General features: G+C 42.6%; 1 protein-coding gene across 1 annotated transcript in view; it reads right to left on the bottom strand.

Moving 5' to 3' along the window:
• The window catches only part of scn1laa (sodium channel, voltage-gated, type I-like, alpha), a 43,537-nt gene extending 36,183 nt beyond the window's left edge, over positions 1–7,354 (bottom strand). Inside the window, exons 1-2 of the mRNA XM_029703280.1 lie at positions 7,082–7,354; positions 1,535–1,655 (exon numbers count right to left, since the gene is read on the bottom strand). The gene's annotated coding sequence lies outside the window, so the exon portion shown is untranslated. The remainder of the gene's footprint in view (positions 1–1,534; positions 1,656–7,081) is intronic.
• Between the last annotated feature and the right edge of the window lie 12,212 nt (positions 7,355–19,566).

Genomic DNA, 19,566 nt, shown 5'->3' on the forward strand with positions numbered 1-19,566 from the left:
ACTGCAATGGCAATATCGAGCATCCCTTTCACCACAGCTCCCCTTTGCAGCTGTCCCGCTGTGCAGAGGCCTCAGCTTTATCTCTATGTCATTGGCCTTATAGTGCAATAGTGTCATAAAATAAGTCCATTGTTTGTCTTGACAGAGCCAAGAAATCAATCACTAATGCATTGGTCAATGCTGGACTGGATTGAATATAAATCACATCAATATGTCAACATAGTTAAACCCCATTGAGGAATTTAGTGAAACGAACGTAGTCGTTGTAACCTCTGAGGTATATTTGTGCTCTGCTATGGCATTAGGTTATATCACCCCATATTTAGGTTGTGGGTTGTGAATATGAATGATTTGTTACATATAACAGAAAAGCAGATCCTGCCAAAGGCAGCATAATACACTATAAGATACATACCTTAATAGCACAGCTGTGGTTTAGTTTGACTCTTCAGCCAGCTACACACAAATGCTAATTCATATGAACCTGAATTTGGAACGATCTCAGAAGTGCATATCATCAGCATTAGTACTCTATACTACTCACACATCTTCTATTCACTTTAATGGCTAGAAGCCACATCTAGTTTCCCTTCATTAAATGGAAGAAGTCATTAGGAAATGGCTTAGTTTATCTGTACAGAATTTGCCAGTTGTAGCTGTGTATCAAATTCAGCTATATTAGCGTATCTAGAATTCCTCCTTAATGCATCTGACACGTTGACTCCAGAGACAAAAGGCAACCTTTATAATTGCCTTTACAGGTATGAGTACACGCACTGAAGGAGCAGAGCACATACAACAAGTAGAAGCAGTTATGAAAAGAGTACAATGAAGAGCTAACACCTGCTTTCTGAATAATAGAACCAATTATTTAGAATGAAATATTTTATATTGTTGGCTATAAAAATACAAATGTCATATTCAAACACAGATGAATGACTAATCTACGTCTGTAATATAGCCAAGATTTTCTATTCGTTTAAAGTCTTTTTATGTTTAAGTGTTTTTAAACCTTTTGGAGTTTACATCAGTTGAACGTCTAGTTTTGATTTGTCTTTGATTGCGTTGTCTGTTAACATGCCTTCAACGTAAAGATCAACAAACATCTTAAACATGTAATTGGTTTTAGGTTCTAAGTTGGGTGAAAACAAGACAAAACGTTCGTGAAATCCCTTTACGTTGATGACTTTTTACAAATCCAATCGGTTTTCCACATTGATTCAATGTCATCACATTGAATGTTTTGGTTGAAATGACGTGGAAACAACGTTGATTCAACGAGTTTTTGCCCAGTGGGTACCTTGCTCGACAAAACCAAAAAAAACAAAAATGGATTTAAAGGTGAATGTAAATGTCTGTATGAATCATTTCATCTTTTATCCGTGCAGCACTTTCCAACAGCTATATAAGTGAGAATGCGCCGTGATGTAAAAAAAATACTTCCTGGCTTCAATGGTATCTGGGAGCAATTCCCAGTTTCCAATGTAATCGCTGAGATGCCAGGTTGGAGTCATGCTATAATCCTGGTACTAACCTTTCTCTAGGTTTCAGGGAGGTAGGTCTCTCCATCGGACCTACTACAAGCTGTTTAGCCTTCCATTTATTTTAGATTGCTTCTACCAGAGAATACAGGTAAATGTTCGGTCACAATCCAGCTGCAAGACAAAACCACGGGCACAATCATTCATACTGTACACTACAGTATCTCCATATAACACAACAACTCATTCAACACAATATAACATAAGATCATTATTCCTATAACCTCGGTACATCTAACTCAATGTGCATTAAGATAATAAACAGATAATGGACTAGATACATGATGTCAACTAAAAGGGATCCAGTCAAACGTATCTTACAGTCAGATGTGACCGTAGGTGTGTGGCCAAACTGTATCCAGTGAAAACATGGTGACTGTTGGCAGCGGTTGAATAATTTCTGTTGGGTAGGCTATGTTCTGTGTTAACTCCTCGAATCTATGTTTATTGACATTGTCACGACTTCCGCCGAAGTCGGTCCCTCTCCTTGTTCGGGCGGCATTCCGGCGGTCGACGTCACCGGCGATCCACTTTTCATTTTTCATTTGTTCTGTCTTTGTCTTATCACACCTGGCTTCACTCAACCATTCACTTGTTTATTATTTAACCCTCTGTTCCCCATGTTGTATTTGTGAGTGATTGTTATTTGTTACGTGGATGATTGTCAGGCGTTGCACTTTTGTTTTAGACAGTGTTTTGGCACTAGTATGTGTTGTGTGCTGTCATTTGGTAACCGGTATTAAAGTGCGCCTGTTTATATTACTCCGCTCTCCTGCACTTGACTTCACCTCCCATATACACGCATTACAGACATACTGTAAATACTGACTAGTGATTAGACTTAATATGTGAGCCAAAATAATTACTGAAGCGACTGGCCACCAAACATAGGCAGCATAAACAGATGGCCACCATCATTCCTGTTCCCAAGAACTATAAGGCTTCATGCCACAATGACTACCGCTCTGTAGCACTCACATCTGTAATCATGAAGTGTTTTGAGAGGCTGGTTATGGCACACATCAACTCCATCATCCCAGACACCACTCCAATTTACATACCACCCTAACAGATCCATAAACGACACAATCTCAATTGCACTCGACACTGCCCTCACCCACCTAGGTAAGAGGATTACCTTCATGAGAATGCTGTTTATTGACTACAGCTCAGCGTTCAACATCATTGTCCCCTCCAAGCACATCACCGAGCTTAGGACCCTGGGACTGAACACATCCCTCTGCAACTGGATCCTGGACTTCCTGACGGGCTGATCCCAGGTGGTGAGGGTAGGCAACATCACCTCCGCCATGCTGATCCTCAACTCGGGTGCCCCATAGGGGTGTGTGCTTTGTCCCCGCCTGTACTCCCTGTTCACCCATGACTACATGGCCACGCACGACTCCAACACCATCATCAAGTAGGGCTCCCGAGTGGCACAGATGTCTAATGCACTGCATCTCAGTGCTAGAGGCGTCACTACAAACCCTGGTTCGATTCCAGGCTGTATCACAACCGGCCGTGATTGGGTAGGGCGGCACACAAATGACACAGCATCTTCCGGGTTAGGGTTTGGCTGGGGTAGGCTGTCATTGTAAATAATAAGTTGTTCTTAACTGACTTGCCTAGTTAAATAAAGGTTAAATAAAAAAAGTTTAAAGTTTGCTGACAACGCGACGGTGATAGGCCTGATCACCGTCGACGATGAGACAGCCTACAGGGAGGAGGTCAGTAACCTGGCAATGTGGTGCCAGGACAACAACCTCTCCCTCAACGTCAGTAAGACCAAGGAGCTGATCATGGTCTATAGGATAGCACCTCCCTAAATCACATGGCACTACAGATGGTGGTGCAGGCAATGCTACCAAATACTAATTGAGTGTATGTAAACTTCTGACCCACTGGGAATGTGATGAAAGAAATAAAAGCTGAAATAAATCATTCTCTCTACTATTATTCTGACATTTCAGGTTCTTAAAATAAAGTGGTGATCCTAACTGACCTAAGACAGGGAATTTACACTAGGATTAAATGTCAGGAATTGTGAAAAACTGAGTTTAAATGTATTTGGCTAAGGTGTATGTAAACTTCCGACTTCAGCTGTACATATCTACCCCTATCACTCCAGTATCCCTGCACATTGTAAATATGGTACTGGAACTGACTGAGCCTGTATATAGTATGCTTACTTACTTTCTCGTGTTCTTATATCTTGTGTGTTTTTGTTCGACCTTATGTTATTTTTAATATTACATTGTTATTGATTACTTCATTGTTGGGTTAGAGCTCGCAAGAAAGGCATTTCACTGGACTTGTGCATGTGACATTAAAACGTAGAACTTGAAACCAGTGTTTCATACAGGCCTCTAGTATCTATTGCACACAACTGAGCTGCTAACATGCTTCAGATATTTCTCTTCATCTGCAAGCTGTTGCCTTGACATCAAGACCTTGAGGTGGCCAGCTGACCAAAAATGGCAACTCATTTGTCTCCTCTATCGTTCACTGACCTCAAATGACACCACTTTTGTTTTCTCTATCTTTCACCGTGCACATTAGCCCCATCCTGTTCATCAACAAAAACTGAGGAGGGGCCTTGACCTCAGTGGCCTACAACCCCAGCCTTCCCCTCCATGTTTCATTAATTCAAACAGGTTGACAGAAAACCATGGTAAGCTACTTGTCTCAATGTGCTTTTTTAGCCTAAGTGCTGGTATGTTTTTTCTCTCTTGTCAACACATTATGGAATTATCATGGATAATTATCATTGCTGACAAGGAGTTAGCAAGAGAGCAGAAACAGACGGGCACTCAAGCTAAAGTGTGTTAGTCTTCTTACTTGAAAAATTTACTATGAACTCAGGTACAATGAAAGGACTCCAGGGAGGGAAGTAGCCCACGGCTATAAACATGATATAGCATAGATTATTTAAACCATAATTGCCATGCATTATGACGTTTTAGCAGCTTGTTATTTAGGCGAAAACATTTAGGAACAGAGCTTCAGAGCATCTGCATATTTCCTACTGTAGCCGACCATAAACCACATTGAAAGTCCAATTTGAGTTGCTAGTCTGTTATCAAAATAAATAATCCCAAATCAGTCTAACAGAGCAACGAAGGCTACTTGCTCTCCCTCTCTTTCGTGTACGGGTGCTGTTGATTGACGGATTGATTCTACCCGGCAGTCCTACTTTTCGCGCATGTGCTGCTGTCCATGGTGCTGAAAGGTTAACCGCACTGGACTAAGCGCAGAAATGCCAGTGGCCTATCAGAAATGCGTGATATCCTACCTCCAGAGTGTCTGCTCATGTGAATGGCATTGATTTATCCTCCATTATTTCACAAGAGATATGCCCAAGAGGGAGAAATCTAAAGTGCATGGCATTACTCACATAAGAGCGTACAAAATGATGTAGTCTAACTAACTATTCAAATCATACTCGCCTTAGTGGCATATCACTTAGCCAACTGTAAATTATGTTCAATTTCATGACAAAATATGCATGTTGACCTGGGTTACTCATGCAGGCAAGTTTATGATATGATTTAGGAAAGTGGGACTTTAAATTAATAAAAGCGCTGTTTTGCTGTTTTGCCGACTACTACAACGAAATTGTACAAAAGCAACGTTATATATCAGAAAGCAAGCAACACTGAGTTATTGAGGTAAAATAGCTTACATTTTTGTTATCTTAACCAATCAAACAAATGAGTACTGAGAATGTATGACCAATATCGTATTTAAACCCGCAGCCAATACATTACATCTGCTTGACTATTACCACAACCTTGACACGCAGCTAGCTGACTGACTTCTGTATGTTCATGCATTTCTGTGTCTCGTCCAGAAGAAGGTCCACCCTGAGAGGCGCGCCGAGGGAAGGTAAATACATATCAATCTGTCCACACAACAGAAAAGGAGAAAGGTGTACGGATACATTCGAAAATGAATGACTTGATTAGGCTAATATTTTGGATATGAATATGACCGCATCCGATGATACGGGAGGGCATCAAACAAGTTACCTTATCAATGGTAGATATGACGTACGAAGTGGGTTCAACTGCTGTCGCCATATTGTAGGCTTCAATTATTTCCATGGAGAAGGCTCTCTCATAGCAAAATCTCCGCCCTAACCAGCGAGTCTGGTAGAACCAACACCCTCAAGCCACCCTTCCCATTCACGTACACGACAGTAGGCTATAGCCAAGCGCCCACAACCACTGCTTGCATCACGCCTCACGCCTCGATTTTTCTGAAGAAAAAAAATTGGCTAAGTTGTAGAATGACTGGAGAAGTGTGACACATTTAGCGCGTCGGCGACACTATAAATAATGTAGACCTATACATTATGATGAGTCTAAACAGACTGATTACGATTTATAGCCTATAAATACATGTATATTGAAGAGTTATGACAGGGTAATGTCGCAGATAAATACATACAAACATGTTTTGCTAGTGGGATAAAGTAAAATCGTTCTTGACTGGTATATGTTCAACTCTCATTCTCATCAATTCTCATCTTTATATGGCAATAATCATATTACAGCCTATCTAGTCCCATGTGATGAAGTGTTGGCTACAGTAGGCTATTTGTCCGGCTGTTCCAACGTCGCTAGCCTTATTGCCACTCTGTTGACATTAAACTAACAGGTTGGAATACCTGGAAGTGGCACCCAATTAGAAACACTATTGATGGGTCAGCTGAAACAATACTGCAGCAGCAGACGGGACACTATTATGATCACAGTGATCAATAACATTCGATTCATATATCCGCCCTAACAAGGTTAAACTAGGCTACAGTAGGACGCATTATATTTTGTGTTGAACTATATTTTCCATGGGAGATTGGACATGCCGAAAGAACAATGTTGTCAGAGGTTAGAGGGGATGGGTTAAATGCGGAAGACACGTTTCAGTTGAATACATTCAGTTGGACAACTGACTAGTTATCCCCCCTTTCCCCTTTTATTTCATGCCTGATCCTGGGTTTGACCCACTGACGTTACAAGATTAAGGTTTGATCACACAAATCTTGTAATAACTAGCAGGATCATAGTATTATCTGCTAAACAGCTTATTTCACCCAGCAAGACTAATTCCCTTTAAAACCTACGCCACAGTTGTTTTTTAAGTGAATAAAATACAGATATGTAAAATCTGGTAATCCTCTGTCAAAATGACAAGATGCCCATAGTACGGATTAGCCTAAACTACATTATCTGAGTATACAATAGTGCCTATAATAATTATTTGAATAGGTCAGCTATAGGTTACACATCATGGAATATTATGTTACCAATAACTGATCATTATTGTATCAGGGCCCTCCAGGCATCTTCTTTACCCATATTTTTCCATCAGCCTTGTCATGCATCAGTTTTGAAAAACAGGGACAGCTCCCACTCCGTTTTCACCTGAGACATTAAAGATGGTAGAAATACATGTTTTTGAGAGATTTATTTAAATTACGCAATCATTTCCCACCTTTGGGCAGCCCTATGGCACCCATTCCCATCCCCTATACTTACCATTCGTTTTTCATCCAAGGCAGGTAAAGACAATAATCGCTAGGCACGCCTTGATGTTGCTTTCTCCCGAGTAAGGTGATTGAAGGACACATGTGTAAACTTGACTAAGTCAAATGTGTTTTCTTCTTTCGATGTAGTATTTCCCAGAGATGGACAAAAAAAAAATCACAGGAGAGCGTGATTAACTTGTTGCCACAGTCGTCTTGTTCAGAGCATTCTGTTTCGCTTCCGGTTGTTACCGGGTACCAATGACGGCAGAGAGTCGGGGTTGTGTGCGTGATCAGAAATAATGTCTGTCTGTGGTCGTGGATGTCGGGAAGAGATAATGGGAAGTCTACAGTTTAGTATCACTGAAATGGAGATTACATGTAGGCAGACCTACTGTAACACATTGAAGAACATTCAAAAAGTGTTAGTCATCTCTGGATGTTGGTGAAGTATGGGGGTAGTTTCTGATACACACAGTGGGTGACTGTGGTAATACGATGTCAGAGTGTTTTTCTCATTATGAAAATGCTAAAGGATTCACTACACATTGACACTACAACGTGTGCATCAATTTAAAAAAAACACCTTGTAGCACTAGAGACAGTTTCATATCATATTAGTACAAAATACCAGCTTTCTGTGTGATTTATTAGTATTTTAAAACATTTTTATTAGAGGAAATCTGTGACAAATAAGAAGGCAGAGAAATGCATTTATAAACAAGTGTGAATATTGCCCTCTATCGTTCTAGCCCAAAAATACCCCAGACTATATGCTTTCAAGTGTTCTGATGGCACCTGGTGGCTGCAGGCAGCATTGTTCAGGGATCAAATCCAATGCACTGCTCTTTGTACATATCATTCATCCATGTGCTGAAATACAGCAACCATCAATTCTGTGTTTCCAGAAAAAAAACGCTTTATTTTATTGAAGGTCTTTGTAGTTTTCCATTCAACATGAGAGGATCTCTTTAGTCGGATCCTGACTGGAGGTGTGTGAGTGAAGGGAGTACATATAGATCAGTGTTACAATGGGGGAAAATGTGTTGTTTAAATTCCAATCACACTACTTTTTAATTAACTTCATTTAGATGAATTTCTACAGGTTTTGTTTTCTGGGTAAATTCCTTTCGTTGCCAAATGGGCCCACGCTGATGTATGACTAACAAACCGCTGTGTGACATTTACAGACTTCCCTGTTAAATGTTTTTCCCGGGAGCCTTTTTTTTCATTCAGGGCACATTGCTGGGTTCTTGTTGCTATAGCACAGTTGGCCACTGTGTGTTTCCACCCTAACCCACTTCTCTGAATCATCATTAACAACACTGACGGGTTCAGTAATTTCCAGAACATCAGTACTCAAAGACAGGGATCCTAATGGATGGTGCCCTAGTGAGCCAACATTTGTCTGTGTGCCAGCTAGCCAGACAATGGGTGCGTTCCCCTGCCTAGGCGTTGCTGACGAATACCTAGATTTTACAATGCCTGGACAAGTATTTTACTTATCAGCTAACTCCATCACATGTTATAGCAATCTGTCAGTTGGTGACACAGTCGATGATGTGGTACGCAACCATTGGTTGATGCATGCAACATCTGAGCAGGGGGACTTGACCAATGTGGCATGGACTGAGCTAATACAACCCTGGGCAGCACAGCATGCATCATGGGAAAGCAAGTGTGTGATGGGAAACTTTGAAATGTGCAGTGAGGAGTGTGATTTTAACTGCTTTAAATGTTCCAAATCATTTAACTGATTCACACACTTAAAAATAAAGGTGCAAGTTGGAACCAAATAGGGTTCTTGAGAGCGATGCCATAGGGAACCATTTTTGGGTCTCCAAAGAACCATGAATGGGTTGTTCCTTTAAAGAACCCTACAAACAACAAAAGAACACAATATAAATATCAAGAGCTCCAAATAACCATTATTGGTTACACAAGTATCCAGCATAAAAAGTTCTACAAATATCCATTATTGGTTACACAAGTATCCAGCATAAAAAGTTCTACAAATATCCATTATTGGTTACACAAGTATCCAGCATAAAAAGTTCTACAAATATCCATTATTGGTTCTACAAAGAACAGACATTCTGTTGACTTTATGTTCCTGACAGATTAGGATAAATCATTGTAGTCTACAATCATTTGACAGCAGACCACACACACACACACGCATATCTGTAATGAATTGGACAAGCGATACGTCAACACCTCATTGAAGATGTGCATGTGGTCTGCAGGAAAAGGATTGTAAGACCAAGACAATGACTGATCCTAGTCTGTCAGGAACATGATGTCAAAAGAATGTCTGACAAGAGATATGTAATAATAGTGGATAGAAAGTTCATGTTCCTAGATTATAAACGTAAGGCTTCCACTCTCCAGAGGCTTTCCATCCACACAACCCCTGAGCACAATGGTTGGTGTTGGAAACACAGGGTCCTGGTAAACAAAGCACACATACGATACAGAGAAAAAAAGTGAGCGAGTAAAGAATGAGTGAACCATGAGAATAAATGTCCCAAGTGACTGTACAGACATTTATCCTTTGAATACATCCATATAAGCTTATCGTGGTGCCTTTGCTGGGTGGGTAGAATGCAAAGTGAATGAAACGTTTTTCAAACTCTAAGAATTCAAAGTGACGAGAACCTAATTGTAGAGCCCTGCACTAATGGCTCAAAAAAAGTTATGAGCGTTCCAAAATGTCGTAACGACAATTCTTATTTCACTTATCTCATCAGCCACAAACAACTATGCTGGATCCTCTTTGAGGATAAATGGAGGCAGGAAAATGGTTCCGCTGACCATCTGGCCTGAAAAACAGAATTAAACATCTTTATTCATCGCATCTCTGATATTGTTATTGAACATTGTTTTAACTTTCCCTGCTCAAGCTTGAATGAGCATCCCCTTTTGCGCCACCTAGATTGGCCACCACCCAACTACCGTATCATAGACAAATCAGTGGACCCCTAGCAGCTGCCCACTTCAGGCTGAACTTCAAGAGTAATAATATAAAACCACTTACCCGCTTCTTCCATCTAGCAACTGGGCACATGACGTCTTCAGGGGACTCTTTGGGTCCTTCTCAACTATGTTGCCTGCCTATTTATGCAGATTGGTTATCAATAGCTTGCCCACGTCCTTGTGCATGAGTGCTGTCATCTCCTCCAAAAGTTAGAGAGAGCGAGAGAGGAGAGAAGAGAGAGAGAGAGATCGAAGAGAGAGAGGGAGAATAAATCATCAATTATGTAAATTCATGCTGTACATTTATTCTGTAAATTAATTCATCTACTGTATTTTATTCAGGAACTAAATTATATTAACGAAATAGGTCCTCAAAATACCAGACAAATATGTCAAATCCACCACAAAAACATATAGTAACAGTTGAGACCTTCTAATATGAATTACATTATATATTCTGTAAATACATTCTGTACATTTATTTATTAACTAAATGAGATAAATGGATAAATAGGTACGTTAACAAAATACCCGTCAAATATGCAATTATTTGTTACTCGCTATAAGGGCCGCTGTTTGTCAACATTACTAGCTACATTTCTCAATGCTAGCCAGAGGCGCTCGTTGTTTAGCTAATGTTAGCTAGCCAGCGCTCATATTTAGCCAGTGATAGGTTTTGGTTGAAACAACTAACATCTCACATGATGATAATACTGACAAATTAGTTTTCTAGCTAACTTGGACAACCCAAGCTAGATAGCTAACTCATCTGACTTGGTCAGAGATAGTGTTAGCTAACATAGATAATGTATTGTAGCAAGCTAGCTATTTAGCACCATGCACCATGTGATGTTAGCTATGTTACAGTGCATTTGGAAAGTAATCAGACCCCTTGACTTTTTCCCCATTTTGTTAAGTTACAGCCTTATTCTAAAATGGAATAAATGTTTTTTTCCCCATCAATCTACACACAATACCCCATAATGACAAAGCAAACAGGTTTTTATACATTTTTGCAAATTTATAGAAAAATTATTCTGAAACATGACATTTACATAAGTATTCTGAACCTTTACTCAGTACTTTGTTTAAGCACCTTTGGCAGCGATTACAGCCTCAAGTCTTCTTGGGTATGATGCTACAAGCTTGGCAAACCTGTATTTGGGGAATTTCTCCCATTCTTCTCTGCAGATCCTCTCAAGTTCTGTCAGGTTGGAAGGGGAGCGCCGCTGCACAGCTATTTTCATGTCTCTCCAGAGATGTTAGATCGGCTTCAAGTCGATCTGGCTGGGCCACTCAAGGACATTCAGAGATTTGTCCCAAAGCCATTCCTGCATTTTCTTGGCTGTGTGCTTAGGGTCATTGGCCTGTTGGAAGGTGAACCTTCACCCCAGTCTAAGGTCATGAGCACCCTGGAGCAGGTTTTCATCAAGGATCTCTCTGTACTTTGCTCCGTTGATCTTTCCCTCAATCCTGACTAGTCTCCCAGTTCCTGCCGCTGAAAAATATCCTCACCGCATGATGCGGCCACCACCATGCTTCACCATAGGGATGGTGCCAGGTTTCCTCCAGACGTGACTCTTGTCATTCAGGCCAAAGAGTTCAATCTTGGTTTTATCAGACCAGAGACTCTTGTTTCTCATGGTCTGAGTCTTTAGGTGTCTTTTGGCAAACACCAAGCGGGCTGTCATGTGCCTTTTACTGAGGAGTGGCTTCCGTCTGGCCACTCTACCATAAAGGCCTGATTGGTGGAGTGCTGCAGAGATGGTTGTCCTTCTGGAAGGTTCTCCCATCTCCACAGAGGAACTCTGAAGCTCTGTCAGAGTGACCAACGGGTTCTTGTTCACCTCCCTGACCAAGGTTCTTCTCCCACGATTGCTCAGTTTGGGCGGGTGGCCAGCTCTAGGAAGAGTCTTGGTGGTTCCAAACTTCTTCCATTTAAGAATGATGGAGGCCACTGTGTTCTTGGGGACCTGCAATGCTGCAGAAATGTTTTGGTACCCTTCCCCAGATCTGTGCCTCGATACAATCCTGTCTCAGAGCTCTACTGACAATTCCTTCAACGTCATGGCTTGGTTTTTGCTCTGACATGCACTGTCAACTGTGGGACCTTATACAGACAGGTGTGTGCCTTTCCAAATCATGTCCAATCAATTGCATTTATCACAGGTTGGAGTCCAAGTTGTAGAAGCCTCTCAAGGATGATCAATGGAAACAGGATGCACCTGAGCTCAATTTCGAGTCACATTGCAAAGGGTCTGAATACTTATGCAAATAAGGTAGTTTTTTGTTATATATATTTATGGCACCATTTTTTAAAAATGGTTTTTGTTTGTCATTATGGGGTACTGTGTGTAGATTGATGAGGGAATATTTCACCCATTTTAGAATTAGGCTGTAACGTAACAAAATGTGGAAAAAGTCAAGGGTTCTGAATATTTTCAGAATGCGCTGTATCTAAGTTCCCTATCTACCATGCTAGACTGCTAGCTACACCAGGCGTGAGAGTTTGCTGTACACCACAGTAGCAATATTGGCTAGCTAGTAGACAGCTAACGTTAGTATGTTGGTATAACCAAAGATACTTGTAACTAGCTAGCTAATTTGGGGACAAGCATAATATAGATTTAAGTTATCCAAATGGACAAGTAAAAAAAACACACAAAAATCACTATATCAAACAATTACTCCAATCAGAATTAGATCAGAGAGGCCAACATTGGAATAATATTCAAATCTATTTTTAATATAATAAATAAAAAAGCCTACATGTCAAAGTGTAGGTGATATGCATATTAGTTACAACCTCATGTCCAAACCGATGCTGACATGAGGGAGGCGCCAGAAAATGTATCCAAACTTTAATGAAACTTTTAATTACATCAATATACACTAAATGGCAGTCATTTTTGACAATTATAATGAAGGAAATTTACACTAGAGGCACAGTTCATTCAGATCAAATGGTCACAAGACCAGAGAGTGGAGGACCGTGCCTGTTGCGCACCGCACATCACCTACCTTGAATCTGAGTGGAGGGGGTCAGCATTTTCAAACTATAGAGAACAAAAATATAAATGCAACATGTAGAGTGTTGGTCCCATGTTTCATGAGCTGAAACAAAAGACACCAGAAATTGTCCATGCACACATGAAGCTGATTTCTCTCAAATTCTGTGCACAAATTTGTTTACAACCCTGTTAGTGAGCATTTCTCCTTTGCCTAGATAATCCATCTACCTGACAGGTGTGGCATATCAAGAAGCTGATTAAACATCCTTACACAGGTGCACCTTGTGCTGGGGACAATAAAAGGCCACTCTAAAATTTGCAGTTTTGTCACACAACACAATGCTACAGATGTCTCAAGTTTTGAGGGAGAGTTCAATTGGTATGCTTACTGCAGGAATGTCCACCAGAGCTGCTGCCAGCTGTGAACCTCCACATCCAGCTTTTTCTCCTTCGGGATCGTTTGAGTACAGCCACCCAGACAGCTGATGAAACTCTGGGTTTGCACAATCAACAGCCTGATTAACTGTATGCGAAGGAGATTACTTGGTTTTGAGCCCTGGAGGGAATTATTTTATGAAGACATATTTGGTTGCAATTGTAATGTTGCAATATTTTATAGGCAACCAAGGGTGGCCAACCATCCTCCAGGAGAGTTGTAAACGGGCAGTGTTGGATTTTAAGACAGGCTTGAATATGCTAAGAAGCCAATAGGCAGTGTAGCCTACATTTTTGTCTGATTCTCTATGGTAAAAAATATATTCATGCATTTTATTTTGTAATGTGGTTCCTTGCATCATACAATGATGTAAACGTTGTGTAACAGACACTTTATTTTTCTACAAGTGACTTGAGCTTTTGGACAAGTAAAAAGATCTGTCCTACTTTTCCAAAGGACAAGTGGCTAAAAAGGATCATTTCAAGCCCTGACTGGTTTCCTCTTTTGTCTGTGATATAACACGATCCACGTTACTGTGCTCCGCAAAGTCAGATGAGTTCGCTAGATATACTGTTTACTGACAAATGACTGACATTCAGGAATATCGTTTCAAATAAAAGATGATAAATTACGGTAGATGAATCTAGCTAACTTTGATACTCAAGAAGAATGTCTATCAGATTATGATATAGCTGTGCTGCAATTTACCTCAGAAGATCAGATGAGAGCTGGACATAAACCACCATACACAGTTTTTAGTCATGCCTTATAAAAAAAAGCACGACAAGTGTTTTGGATGACATGCTACGTTGACCGACCACTAAGACTTGGAATAGCATTATGAATGTATATGCAGATGAAATAAGTAAGTTGGAGCATTTCGCTGGGCATTCAACATCAATATGATGTCTCAAGGGGAAATCATAACTTTACATGCATCTACAGTGCCTTCAGAAAGTATTCACACCCCTTGACTTTTTCCACATTTTGTCGTGTTACAGGCTGAATATAAAATGAACTACATTTAGATTGTTTTGTCACTGGCCTTCACACAATACCCCATAATGTCAAAGTGGAATCATGTTTTTCAGATTTTTTTTTACAAATTATTTATAAATGAAAAGCTGAAATAGCTTGAGTCAGTAAGTATTCAACCCCTTTGTTATGGCAAGCCTAAATAAGTTCAGGAGTAAAGATTTGCTTAACATGTCACATATAGTAAGTTGCATGGACTCACACTGTAACTGAGTCAGGTTTGTAGGTCTCCTTGCTCGCACACGCTTTTTCAGTTCTGCCCACAAATTGTCTATAGGATTTGAGGTCAGGGCTTTGTGATGGCCATTCTAATACCTTGACATTGTTGACCTTAAGCCATTTTGCCACAACTTTTGAAGTATGCTTTGGGTCATTGTCCATTTGGAAGACCCATTTGCGACCAAGCTTTAACTTCCTGACTGATGTCTTGAGATGTTGCTTCAATATATCCACATAATTTTACTTCCTCATGATGCCATCTATTTTGTGAAGTGCACCAGTCCTTCCTGCAGCAAAGCACCCCCCCAACATGATGCTGCCACTCCCATGCTTCACGGTTGGGATGGTGTTCTTTGGCTTGCAAGCCTCCCCCTTTTCCTCCAAACATAACGATGGCCATTATGGCCAAACAGTTCTATTTTTGTTTCATCAGACCAGAGGACATTTCTCCAAAAAGTACGATCTTCATCCCCATGTGCAGTTGCAAACCATAGTCTGGCTTTTTTGTGGAGGTTTTGGAGCAGTGGCTTCTTCCTTGCTGAGCGGCCTTTCAGGTTATGTCGATATAGGACTTGTTTTACTGTGGATATAGATAATTTTGTATCCGTTTCCTCCAGCATCTTCACAAGGTCTTTTGCTGTTGTTCTGGGATAGATTTGCACTTTTCGCACCAAAGTACGTTCATCTCTAGGAGACAGAACGCGTCTCCTTCCTGATCAGTATGACGTGGTCCCATGGTGTTCATACTTGCGTACTATTGTTTGTACAGATGAATGTGGTACCTTCAGGCATTTGGAAATTGCTCCCAAGGATGAACCAGACTTGTGGAGGTCTACAATTTTTTTTCTGAGGTCTTGGCTGATTTCTTTTGATTTTCCATTGATGTCAAGCAAAGAGGCACTGAGTTTGAAGGTAGGCCTTGAAATACATCCACAGGTACACCTGCAATTGACTCAAATGATGTCAATTAGCCTATCAGAAGCTTCTAAAGCCATTACATAATTTTCTGAAATTTTCCAAGCTGTTTAAAGGCACAGTCAACTTAGTGTATGTAAACTTCTGACCCACTGGAATTGTGATATAGTGAATTATAAGTGAAATCATCTGTCTGTAAACAATTGTTGGAAAAATTACTTGTGTCATGCACAAAGTAGATGTCCTAACCGACTTTGTGGAGTGGTTGAAAAACGAGTTTTAATAACTCCAACCTAAATGCATGTAAACTTCCGACTTCAACTGTATGTTTCTTCCCCAGCTATGATCAGCTACAACATCATAGCTGGTGACACATTGACCAAAATATTTCAGACTGCCTGGAAGTATAATATGGCACATTTTACTTTAATGTAATATATCTGAATAATAACTTAGCGATGTGCATTGATATGCTAATGCAGTGACAGTCAAAAAATAGGTCAAAGTTTTGCTAAATTAAGCACAAACACCAAGGCCACATTTCTTATTGTAAGGTATGCGTAACTGGCTGTAAGGGAGTCAGGCACAGGAGAGCAGAATTTGGGTATCGCACGGAGCCTTTTATTACGGCGAAGAAAACACAATACGGGTTGATATAACCCAGTGCAAACCAGTCTAACGTGCACATACACGAAACAACAAACAATTCCACACACAGACATGGGGGGAACAGAGGGTTAAATACACGTCAAATACTGAGGGAGTTGAAACCAGGTGTGTAGGAAAACAAGACAAAACAAATGGAAAATGAAAGGTGGATCGGCGATGGCTAGAAGACCAGTGACGTCGACCGCCGAACGCCGCCCGAACAAGTAGAGGAACCGACTTCGGCGGAAGTCGTGACAGTTATTGTATGTTGCTTATTCATATTTTTCATAAATGCTATTGGCAGGTGGGCCGGGCCATGCACTTGCAGTGAGACATTTTGTCATCTCAGTATCCACCATTCTGTTCACGCTTCCTCTGTCTCTTTTCCGGAATATGTCAAAGCTGGGAAAGGTAAGACTTAATCACATATTGTTAATTTAAGGAGACAATGACTCATTCTTCCTTTTCTGAGCTAAAGCATCTGTCTATGTGATTCCTGGTGTCCTTACTGTCCATGGTGTTGACTGTTTTGATCCTTATCACTGTTATCATCAGAACAGCTACCCTAGGACCACAGATGTATATAATAACACTGTCAAAATCTATTCACTCACACCAGTGGAGGCTCCTCAAAACAGGAAGGGGAGGACCATCCTCAGTGAATTTCATAAAAATGTAAATAGTGGAACATTAAAAGCGTTATCCTTTTTAGATAAAACCATACTAAATATATCGACTTTACCAAATAAAAATATTTTGATTAAAACACACTGTTTTGCAATGAAGGTCTACAGTAGCCTCAGCAGCACTCTGTAGGGTAGCACCATGGTGTAGCCAGAGGACAGCTAGCTTCTGTCCTTCTCTGGGTACATTGACTTCAATACAAAACTTAGGAGGCTCATGGTTCTCACCCCCTTCCATAGACTTACACAGTAATTATGACAAGTTCTGGAGGATGTCTTCCAACCTATCAGAACTCTTGCAGCATGAACTGACATGTTGTCCACCCAATCAAAGGATCAGTGAATTAATCTAGTCCTGAAAGCATAAGCTACAGATAGCTAGAACTGCAGTGTGTAAAATGTGATGAGTAGTTGATTCAAAGTGAGAGAAAGACAATAGTTGAACAATAAAAAAATAATAATATTCAAAACTTAAGAAGTGAGAGCGAGAGAGATATTTGGTTGTATTTTTTTTTAACTTTCACTTTCACTTAGCTAGCTAGTTTAGCCTACTCAAACACCCTGCTCAAACAACGAGGGATGCCATATTAGCTAGCTGTATTCCCGCCGGGACCCGCCAGTGAAACTGCTAAACTGCTTTCTGACTGTACACTGTACTGCATGATTGAGCAGGTTTACTAATGCGTTAGTTCTAGTAGCTATGTTGACTATGACCTGGCAATGATGTAGGCTGTGTGTAGTGGTTAGCGGTCATGATATGAAGGTTTGGCTTGGAAAGGTTTTTTCACCTGGTCACAGACAGCTGATGTGTTGTGCATTTAAGTCCACAAGTGAAGGGAAAAGGGGAGAGGAGGAGAGCACGTAGCCATCGATAGCTGCGAGAAGGAATTATATACTGTATACAACTGTAACGGCTATCGTCGTAATGAGACCAAGGTGCAGCGGAGGATGTGTGTTCATCTTAGAAATTTAATATAAAAAGAGAACACTTTACAAAAATAAACCAAAGACGACAGCAAAACAGTCCTGTCAGGAAAAACTCTCAACAGAAAACAATCACCCACATACCCCAAAGGAAAAACAGGCTGAATATGTATGACTCCCAATCAGCAACAACGAACTACAGCTGTTCCTGATTGGGAGCCACACACAGCCAACCAAAGAAACAAACCAACATAGGAAAATAAACCTAGAACGCCCACCCATGTAACACCCTGGCCTAACCAAAATAGAGACCAAAAAAAAACCTCTCTATGCCCAGGGCGTTACAGTACCCCCCCCCCAAAAGTGCGGACTCCGGCCGCAAAACCTGACTCTGAAGGGGAGGGTCTGGGTGGGCCCTCCTACGGTGGCGGCTCTGGTGCAGGACGTGGACCCCGCTCCACCCTTGGCTTAGCCCACTTTGGTGGCGCCCCTAGCTGCGCCGGAGGACTGGCGGGCGACCCTGGCTGCGATCGGCTGGCGGGCGACCCTGAATGCGCCCGGCTGGCGGGCGTCTCTGGCTGCGCCCGGCTGGCGGGCGTCTCTGGCTGCGCCCGGCTGGCGGGCGTCTCTGGCGGCTCCGGACAGGCGGGCGGCTCTGGCGGCTCCGGACAGGCGGGCGGCTCTGGCGGCTCCGGGCAGGCGGGCGGCTCTGGCGGCTCCGGACTGGCGGGCGGCTCTGGCGGCTCCGGACTGGCGGGCGGCTCCGGACTGGCGGGCGGCTCCGGACTGGCGGGCGGCTCTGGCGGCTCCGGACTGGCAGGCGGCTCTTGACTGGCGGGCGGCTCTGGCGGCTCCGGACAGGCGGGCGGCTCTGGCGGCTCCGGACAGGCGGGCGGCTCTGGACAGGCGGGCGGCTCTGGCGGCTCCGGACTGGCGGGCGGCTCCGGACTGGCGGGCAGCTCCGGACTGGCAGGCGGCTCCGGATTGGCGGCTCCGGACTGGCAGGCGGCTCCGGACTGGTGGGCGGCTCTTGCGGCTCTGGCCCAGGATTCACCAGGCTGGGGAGACATGCAGGAGGCCTGGCTCTGGGCGCAGGCACAGGACTCACCAGGCTGGAGAGACCCCCTGGAGGCCTGGTCCTGGGAGGAGGCACAGGACTCACCAGGCTGGAGAGACCCACTGGAGGCCTGGTCCTGGGAGGAGGCACAGGATAAATCAGGCTGGAGAGACCCACTGGAGGCCTGGTCCGAGGAGGAGGCACAGGATAAACCGGGCTGTGGGGGAGCACTGGAGTTCTGGTGCGTAGGCTTGCCACCCAAACTCCAGGCTGAATGCCCACTTTTGCCCGGCACGGACGGAGCGCAGGCATAGGCCGAACTGAGCCCTCCCAGTGCCCCGGAGACACAGTGCGCAGCGACGGTGCAGGATAGCCTGGACCGAGACAGCGCACCGGAGACCAGATGCGCTGAGCTGGAACACTCCGACCTGGCTCGATGCCCACTCTCGCATGGCACTTGCGGGGGGCTGGCATGTAGCGCTCCGGGCTCTCAACGCGTATTGGGGACACCGTGAGCTTTACCGCATAACACGGTGCCTGACCAGTACTGCGCTGCCTCCTGTAAGCACGGGGAGTTGGCTCAGGTCTCCAACC

The sequence above is a fragment of the Salmo trutta genome, chromosome 20, assembly GCF_901001165.1.
Source record: "Salmo trutta chromosome 20, fSalTru1.1, whole genome shotgun sequence".
Lineage (NCBI taxonomy): Eukaryota > Metazoa > Chordata > Actinopteri > Salmoniformes > Salmonidae > Salmo > Salmo trutta.